At 39.2% G+C, this 9,772-nt stretch overlaps 1 non-coding gene across 1 annotated transcript; it reads left to right on the forward strand.

The window, feature by feature from the left end:
• The first annotated feature begins 6,659 nt into the window (after positions 1–6,659).
• LOC148561660 (small nucleolar RNA R71) lies at positions 6,660–6,767 on the forward strand. Its single transcript, XR_015887093.1, has one exon. It is a non-coding gene; the product is annotated as a small nucleolar RNA R71 (small nucleolar RNA).
• The last annotated feature ends 3,005 nt before the right edge of the window (positions 6,768–9,772 follow it).

The raw sequence follows: 9,772 nt of genomic DNA on the forward strand, positions 1-9,772 counted from the left end.
TTCCCTGGTAATGGCGCCAAAAACATGATGCCAATACCATGGTTCACAACTTCGCACAACTAACCAGCAAGTGCACTGGGTCGTCCAAGTAATACCTTACGTGAGTAAGGGTCGAATCCCACGGAGATTGTTGGTATGAAGCAAGCTATGGTCACCTTGTAAATCTCAGTCAGGCGGATATAAAATAGTAGTGGGGTTTTCGAAAATAATTAATAAAATAGGGATAGAACTACTTATGTAAATCATTGGTGAGAATTTCAGATAAGCGAATAGAGATGCTTTCCTTCCTCTGAACCTCCGCTTTCCTGCTGTCTTCATCCAATCAGTCTTACTCCTTTCCATGGCTGGCTTTATGTGATACATCACCACTGTCAATGGCTACTTTCGGTCTTCTCTCGGGAAAATGATCCAAATGCCCTGTCACGGCACGGCTAATCGTCTGGAGGCATCACCCTTGTCAATGGTTTCATCCTATCCTCTCAGTGAAAATGGTCAACGCACCCTGTCACGGCACGGCTATTCATCTGTCGGTTCTCGATCATGCTGGAATAGGATTTACTATCCTTTTGCGTCTGTCACTACGCCCGGCAATCGTGAGTTTGAAGCTCGTCACAGTCATTCAATCATTGAATCCTACTCGGAATACCACAGACAAGGTTTAGACTTTCCGGATTCTCTTGAATGCCGCCATCATTCTAGCTTACACCACGAAGATTCCGATTAAGAGATCTAAGAGATACTCATTCAATCTAATGTAGAACGGAGGTGGTTGTCAGGCACGCGTTCATAGGGAATGATGATGATTGTCACATTCATCACATTCAGGTTGAAGTGCGAATGAATATCTTAGAAGCGAAATAAGATGAATTGAATAGAAAACAGTAGTACTTTCCATTAATCTTTGAGGAACAGCAGAGCTCCACACCTTAATCTAAGGAGTGTAGAAACTCTACTGTTAAAAATACATAAGTGAAAGGTCCAGGCATGGCCGAGATGGCCAGCCCCCAAAACGTGATCACAGGATCAAAATACGATCCAGGATGTCTAATACAATAGTAAGAAGTCCTATTTATAATAAACTAGCTACTAGGGTTTACAAAAGTAAGTAATTGATGCATAAATCCACTTCCGGGGCCCACTTGGTGTGTGCTTGGGCTGAGCTTGAGTGTTGCACGTGTAGAGGTCATTCTTGGAGTTGAACGCCAGCTTTTGTGCCATTTTGGGCGTTGAACTCCACTTTGCAGCTTGTTTCTGGCGCTGGACGCCAGAATTGGGCAGAGAGCTGGCGTTGAACGCCAGTTTGCTTTTCTTAAACTTGGGCAAAGTATGGACTATTATATATTGCTGGAAAGCCCTGGAAGTCTAATTTCCAACGCAATTGGAAGCGCACCATTTCGAGTTCTGTAGCTCCAGAAAATTTACTTTGAGTGCAGGGAGGTCAGAATCCAACAGCATCAGCAGTCCTTCTTCAACCTCTGAATCTGATTTTTGCTCAAGTCCCTCAATTTCAGCCAGAAAATACCTGAAATCATAGAAAAACACACAAACTCATAGTAAAGTCCAGAAATGTGAATTTAACATAAAAACTAATGAAAACATCCCTAAAATTAACTAGATCCTACTAAAAACATACTAAAAACAATGCCAAAAAGCGTATAAATTATCCGCTCATCACAACACCAAACTTAAATTGTTGCTTGTCCCCAAGCAGCTGAAAATCAAATAGGATAAAAAGAAGAGAATATACTATAAATTCCAAACTATCGATGAAACATAGCTTCAATCATATGAGCGGGACTTATAGCTTTTTGCCTCTTGAATAGTTTTGGCATCTCACTTTATCCATGGAGGTTCAGAATGATTGGCATCTATAGGAACTCAGAGTTCAGATAGTGTTATTGACTCTCCTAGTTCAGTATGATGATTCTTGAACACAGCTTCTTTATGAGTCTTGGCCGTGGCCCTAAGCACTTTGTTTTCCAGTATTACCATCGGATACATAAATGCCACAGACACATAATTGGGTGAACCTTTTCAGATTGTGACTCAGCTTTGCTAAAGTCCCCAATTAGAGGTGTCCAGGGTTCTTAAGCACACTCCTTTTTTGCTATGGACCTTGACTTTAACCGCTCAGTCTCAAGTTTTCACTTGACACCTACACGCCACAAGCACATGGTTAGGGACAGCTTGGTTTAGCCGCTTAGGCCAGGATTTTATTCCTTTAGGCCCTCCTATCCACTGATGCTCAAAGCCTTGGGATCCTTTTTATTTGCCCTTGCCTTTTGGTTTTAAGGGTTATTGGCTTTTTGCTCTTGCCTCTTGGTTTTAAGAGCTTTTGGCTTTTTCTGCTTGCTTTTTCTTTTTCTTTCTATTTTTTTCGCCTATTTTTTTTCTGCAAGCTTTGTTCTTTGCTGGTTTTTCTTGCTTCAAGAATCATTTTTATGATTTTTTAGATTATCAAATAACATGTCTCCTAGTCATCATTCTTTCAAGAGCCAACATATTTAACATTCTTAAACAACAACTTCAAAAGACATATGCACTGTTCAAGCATTCATTCAGAAAACAAGAAGCATTGTCACCACATCAATATAATTAAACTAAGTTCAAGGATAAATTCGAAACTCATGTACTTCTTGTTCTTTTGAATTAAAACAATTTTTTATTTAAGAGAGGTGATGGATTCATAGGACATTCATAACTTTAAGACATAGTTACTAACTACTAATGATCATGTAATGAAGACACAAACATAGATAAGAACATAACATAGAAAACGAAAAACAGAAGAAATAAGAACAAGGAATGAATCCACCTTAGTGATGGTGGCGTTTCCTTCTTGAGGAACCAATGATGTCCTTGAGCTCTTCTATGTCTCTTCCTTGTCTTTGTTGCTCCTCCCTCATTGCTTTTTGATCTTCTCTTATTTCATGAAGGATGATGGAGTGCTCTTGATGTTCTACCCTTAATTGTCCCATATTGGAACTCAATTCCCCTAGGGAGGTGTTGATTTGCTCCCAATAGTTTTGTGGAGGAAAATGCATTTGAGGCATCTCCGGGATCTCATGGTGGTGAGCTTCATACGCCTCTTGAGCTCCATGAATGGGCTCTCTTGCTTGCTCCATATTTTTCTTAGTGATGGGCTTCTCTTCCTTAATAGGAATGTCTCCTTCTATGAAAACTCCAGCTGAGTAACATAGATGGCAAATAAGATGAAGGAAAGCTAGCCTTGCCATGGGGGATGACTTTTCGGCTATTTTGTAGAGTTCATTAGAGATGACTTCATGAACTTCTATTTCCTCTCCAATCATGATGCTATGAATCATGATGGCCTGATCCACAGTAACTTCAGATCGGTTGCTAGTGGGGATGATGGAGCATTGGATGAGTTCCAACCATCCTCTAGCCACAGGCTTGAGGTCCAATCTTCTTAGTTGAACCGGCTTGCCTTTGGAGTCAATCTTCCATTGAGCTCCTTCCACACATATGTCCAAAAGGACTTGGTCCAACCTTTGATTAAAGTTGACCCTTCTAGTGTAGGGGCATGCATCTCCTTGCATCATAGGCAAGTTAAATGCCAACCTCATATTTTCCGGACTAAAATCTAAGTATTTCCCCCGAACCATTGTAACATAGTTCTTTGGATCCGGGTTCTTACTTTGATCATGGTTCTTAGTGATCCATGCATTGGCATAGAACTCTTGAACCATTAGGATGCCGACTTGTTGGATGGGATTTGTTAGAACTTCCTAACCTCTTCTTTGAATTTCATGTCGGATCTCCGGATACTCATTTCTTTTGAGTTTGAAAGGGACCTCGGGGATCACCTTCTTCTTGGCCACAACATCATAGAAGTGGTCTTGATGGGCTTTGGAGATGAACCTTTCCATCTCCCATGACTCGGAGGTGGAAGCTTTTGTCTTCCCTTTCCCTTTCTAGAGGATTCTCCGGTCTTAGGTGCCATCAATGGTAATGGAAAAACAAAAAGCTTATGCTTTTACCACACCAAACTTAGAATATTGCTCGCCCTCGAGCAAGAGAAGAAAGAATAGATGAAGAAGAAGAAGATATGGAGTAGAGGGGGAAGGTGTTGTGTTTCGGCCAAGAAGGGTATAGAGGGGTTGTGTTGTGTGAATTTGAAGAGGAATGGAGGGCTTTATATAGGGAAGGGAGGGGGGAAGGTTTCGGCCATATGGGTTGGTTTGGGTGGGAAATTGATTTTGAATTTTGAAGGTAGGTTGAGTTTATGAGGTAGGTTTATGGGGAAGAGTGGATGGATGTGAGTGGTGAAGACGTGATGGGGAAGAGAGATTGAGGTGATTGGTGAAGGATTTTTGGGGAAGAGTGTTTATGGGATTGTGTGAAAGAGAGTGGTGAGGGATGAGAAGAAGTGAGTGGATGTAGGTGGGGATCCTGTGGGGTCCACAGATCCTGAGGTGATCCTGTGGGGTCCACAGATCCTGAGGTGTTCAAGGATTTACACCCTTGCACCAAATTAGGCATGCAAAATGCCTTTGCACGCAACTCTGGGCGTTCAGCGCCAGGTTGGTGCCCATTTTGGGCGTTCAACGCCCATTTACTGGCCATTTCTGGCGTTGAACGCCAGAACCATACTTGTTCTGGGCGTTCAGCGCCAACTCCTCTCCAGGGTGCAATTCTGGCGTTCAGCGCCCAGATGATGCCCCCTTTTGGGCGTTCAGCGCCCAGACACTGCCCATTTTGGGCGTTCAGCGCCAGAACCATGCTCTGTTCTGGCGCTGAACGCCAGACAGATGCTCCTCCAGGGTGTGATTTTTTTTCTGCTGTTTTTTATTCCTTTTTTAATTTTTTTGTTTATTTTGTGACTCCACATGATCATGAACCTATAAAGACATATAGCTAAGAAAAATATAGTTAGATAAATAAAAATTGGGTTGCCTCCCAACAAGCACTTCTTTAATGTCAATAGCTTGACAGTGGGCTCTCATGGAGCCTCACAGATGTTCAGAGCATTGTTAAGACCCTCCAACACCAAACTTAGAGTTTGGATATGGGAGTTCAACACCAAACTTAGAGTTTGGTTGTGGCATCCCAACACCAAACTTTGAGTTTGACTGTGGGGGCTTTGTTTGACTCTGCTTTGAGAGAAGCTTTTTATGCTTCCTCTCCATGGATGCAGAGAGAGATCCTTGAGTTGTAAACACAAGGTTGTCCTCATTCAATTGAAGGATTAATTCTCCTCTGTCCACATCAATCACAGCTCTTGCTGTGGCTAGGAAAGGTCTTCCTAGGATGATGGATTCATCCTCTTCCTTTCCAGTATCCAGGACTATGAAATCAGCAGGGATGTAAAGGCCTTCAACCTTTACTAATACGTCCTCTACTTGTCCATAAGCCTGTTTTCTTGAATTATCTGCCATCTCCAATGAGATTCTAGCAGCTTGCACCCCATAGATTCCCAGTTTCTCTATTACAGAGAGGGGCATGAGGTTTATTCCTGAACCAAGGTCACACAGTGCCTTAAAGATCATGGTGCCTATGGTACAAGGTATTATGAACTTTCCAGGATCCTGTCTCTTCTGAGGCAATGTCAGTTGATCAAGATCACTTAGTTCATTGGTGAACAAGGGAGGTTCATCTTCCCAAGTTTCAGTACCAAATAATTTGGCATTCAGCTTTATGATTGCACCAATAAACTTGGCAGTTTGCTCTTCCGTAACATCCTCATTCTCTTCAGAAGAGGAATACTCATCAGAGCTCATGAATGGCATAAGGAGGTTCAATGGAATCTCTATGGTCTCTAGATGAGTCTCAGATTCCTTTGGTTCCTCAGAGGGAAGCTCCTTATTGATCACTGGACGTCCCAGGAGGTCTTCCTCCTTGGGATTCACGTCCTCTCCTTCCCTTACAGGTTAAGCCATGGTGCTTATGTCAATGGCCTTGCACTCTCCTTTTGGATTCTCTTCTGTATTGCTTGGGAGAGTACTAGGAGGGATTTCAGTGATCCTTTTACTCAGCTGGCCCACTTGTGCTTCCAAATTTCTAATGGAAGACCTTGTTTCATTCATAAAACTTACAGTGGCCTTCGACAGATCAGAGACTAAGTTTGCCAAATTAGAGGTATTTTGTTCAGAATTCTCTGTCTGTTGCTGAGTGGATGATGGAAAAGGCTTGCTATTGCTAAACCTGTTTCTTCCACCATTATTAAAGCCTTGTTGAGGCCTTTGATCCTTCCATGAGAGATTTGGATGATTTCTCCGTGATGGATTATAGGTGTTTCCATAAGGTTCACCCATGTAATTTACCTCTGCTATTGCAGGGTTTTCAGGATCATAAGCTTCTTCTTCAGAAGATGCCTCTTGAGTACTGTTGGATGCAGCTTGCATTCCATTCAGACTCTGAGAAATCATATTGACTTGCTGAGTCAATATTTTGTTCTGAGCCAATATGGCATTCAGAGTATCAACTTCAAGAACTCCCTTCTTCATAGGCGTCCCATTACTCACAGGATTCCTATCAGAAGTGTACATAAACTGGTTATTAGAAACCATGTCAATGAGTTCTTGAGCTTCTGCAGGCGTTTTTTTCATGTGAATGGATCCACCTGCAGAAGTATCCAATGACATCTTTGATAACTCAGATAAACCATCATAGAATATATCAAGGATGGTCCATTCTGAAAGCATGTCAGAAGGACATTTTTTGGTCAACTGTTTGTATCTTTCCCAAGCTTCATAGAGGGATTCACCATCTTTTTGTTTGAAGGTCTGAACGTCCACTCTAAGTTTACTAAGCTTTTGAGGAGGAAAGAACTTGGCTAAGAAAGTCGTGACCAGCTTATCCCAAGAGTTCAAGCTATCTCTGGGTTGAGAGTCCAACCACACTCTGGCTTTGTCTCTTACAGCAAAAGGGAAAAGCATGAGCCTGTAGACTTCAGGATCAACTCCAATAGTCTTAACAGTATCACAGATCTGCAAGAATTCAGTTAAGAACTGAAAAGGATCTTCAGATGGAAGTCCATGAAACTTGCAGTTCTGCTACATCAGAGAAACTAGCTGAGGTTTCAGCTCAAAGTTGTTTGCTCCAATGGCAGGAATGGAGATGTTTCTTCCATGTAAATTGGAATTAGGTGCAGTAAAGTCACCAAGCATTCTCCTTGCATTATTGTTGTTAGGTTCGGCTGCCATCTCCTGTATTTGTTCGAAATTTTCAATAAGGTTGTCTCTGGATTGTTGTAATTTAGCTTCTCTTAGTTTTCTCTTCAGAGTCCTTTCAGGTTCTGGATCAGCTTCAACAAGAATGCCTTTTTCTCTGTCCCTGCTCATAAGAAAGAGAAGAGAAAAAGAAAAGAAGAGGAATCCTCTATGTCACAATAAAGAGGTTCCTTATTGTTAGTAGAAGAAAAGAAGAAGAGAAAAATCTGAACTCAGAAAGAGAGAGAGAGAGGGTTCGGATTTTTGGTGGGTGAGGGAGAGATATTAGTAGATGAATAAATAAATAGAATAAGATGAGAGAGGAAAAATTTCGAAAATAATTTTTGAAAAAGAGTTAGTGATTTTTGAAAGTAGTTTTTGAAAAAGGTTAGTAGTTTTTGAAAATTAAGATTTAAAAATTGAAATAATTAGTTAATTAAAAAGAAATTTTGAAAAAGAGGGAGATATTTTCGAAAATTGGAGAGAGAGAGAGTTAATTAGGTAGTTTTGAAAAAGATAAGAAACAAAAAAAAAGTTAGTTAGTTAGTTGAAACAAATTTTGAAAAGATAAGAAGTTAGGAAGTTAGAAAAGATATTTTGAAATCAAGTTTTTGAAAAAGGTGAGATAAGAAGATATTTTTGAAAAGATATGATAGAAATTAGTTTTTGAAAAAGATTTGAATTTTTAAAATCATAATTAATGACTTGATTCACAAGAAATCACAAGATATGATTCTAGAACTTAAAGTTTGAATCTTTCTTAACAAGAAAGTAACAAACTTGAAATTTTTGAATCAAAACATTAATTGTTATTGTTATTTTCAAAAATTTGATATAAAAATAAGAAAAAAAAGAAAAAAAAAGATTTTTGAAAAAGATTTTTAAAATTTTCGAAAATAACTAAGAAAAATGAAAAAGATTTGATTTTTGAAAAAGATTTTGAAAAAGATAAGATTTTTAAATTGAAAATTTGACTTGACAAATGAAAACAACTAGATTTTAAATTTTTTTGAAAAAGTCAAATCTAATTTTCGAAATTTTAAGAGAGAAAAAGGGGAGGATATTTTTTTTTTTATTTTTGAATTTTTATGATGAGAGAGAAAAACAAGAAAAATGATGCAATGCATGAGAGTTATGGATCAAAACAATGAATGCATGCAAGAATGCTATGAATGTCAAGATGAACACCAAGAACACTATGAAGATCATGATGAACATCAAGAACACATTTTTGAAAAATTTTTAATGCAAAGAAAACATGCAAGACACCAAACTTAGAATTCTTTCATGTGTAGACTTTAACAAATGAAAAATGCATATGAAAAACACCATACAACACAAAACAAGAAAACATCAAGATCAAACAAGAAGACTTACCAAGAACAACTTGAAGATCATGAAGAACACTATGAATGCATGAATTTTCGAAAAAAATGCAAGATGCATATGCAATTGACACCAAATTTATAACATGACACATGACTCAAACAAGAAACAGAAAAATATTTTTGATTTTTATGATTTTCTAATTTTTTTTTTGGATTTTCCGAAAATTAATTGAAAAAGGAAAATAAGGATTCCAAAATTTTTAATATGAATTCCAGGAATCTTGGATTCTTAGTCTAAAGCTTCAGTCCAGGAATTAGACATGGCTCACTAGCCAGCTAAGCTTTCAATGAAAGCTCCGGTCCAAAACACTAGACATGGCCAATGGCCAGCCAAGCTTCAGCAGATACCTCTCATGCATACAACAGCAAATTTTATTGGCAACAACTAGCTTGCTCTTGTGATGATGGTTTGGAAGCCTCAGTCCAAGAGAGTTTAGACATGGCTTTGCAGCCAGCCAGGCTTCAACATGCTTCATGAAACACTAGAATTCATTCTTAAAAATTCTGAATAACTTTTCGAAAACAGAAGAAAACATTTTTGTTTTAAAATTTTTTCGAAAACAAAGGAGAAATTTTTGAAAGATTTTTGAAAAATTTTTGAAAACCTTTTGAAAAGAAAACAAAAAGAAAATTACCTAATCTGAGCAACAAGATGAACCGTCAGTTGTCCAAACTCGAACAATCCCCGGCAACGGCGCCAAAAACATGGTGTGCAAAAATTGTGATTACACTTTGATTATGTAAAATTCATTGCTCTTTCTTTCCCTGGTAATGGCGCCAAAAACATGATGCCAATACCATGGTTCACAACTTCGCACAACTAACCAGCAAGTGCACTGGGTCGTCCAAGTAATACCTTACGTGAGTAAGGGTCGAATCCCACAGAGATTGTTGGTATGAAGCAAGCTATGGTCACCTTGTAAATCTCAGTCAGGCGGATATAAAATAGTAGTGGGGTTTTCGAAAATAATTAATAAAATAGGGATAGAACTACTTATGTAAATCATTGGTGAGAATTTCAGATAAGCGAATAGAGATGCTTTCGTTCCTCTGAACCTCCGCTTTCCTGCTGTCTTCATCCAATCAGTCTTACTCCTTTCCATGGCTGGCTTTATGTGATACATCACCACTGTCAATGGCTACTTTCGGTCTTCTCTCGGGAAAATGATCCAAATGCCCTGTCACGGCACGGCTATTCATCTGTCGGTTCTC

The sequence above is a fragment of the Arachis ipaensis genome, chromosome B6 (assembly GCF_059453495.1).
Source record: "Arachis ipaensis isolate K30076 ecotype BB chromosome B6, ASM5945349v1, whole genome shotgun sequence".
Classification (NCBI taxonomy): domain Eukaryota; kingdom Viridiplantae; phylum Streptophyta; class Magnoliopsida; order Fabales; family Fabaceae; genus Arachis; species Arachis ipaensis.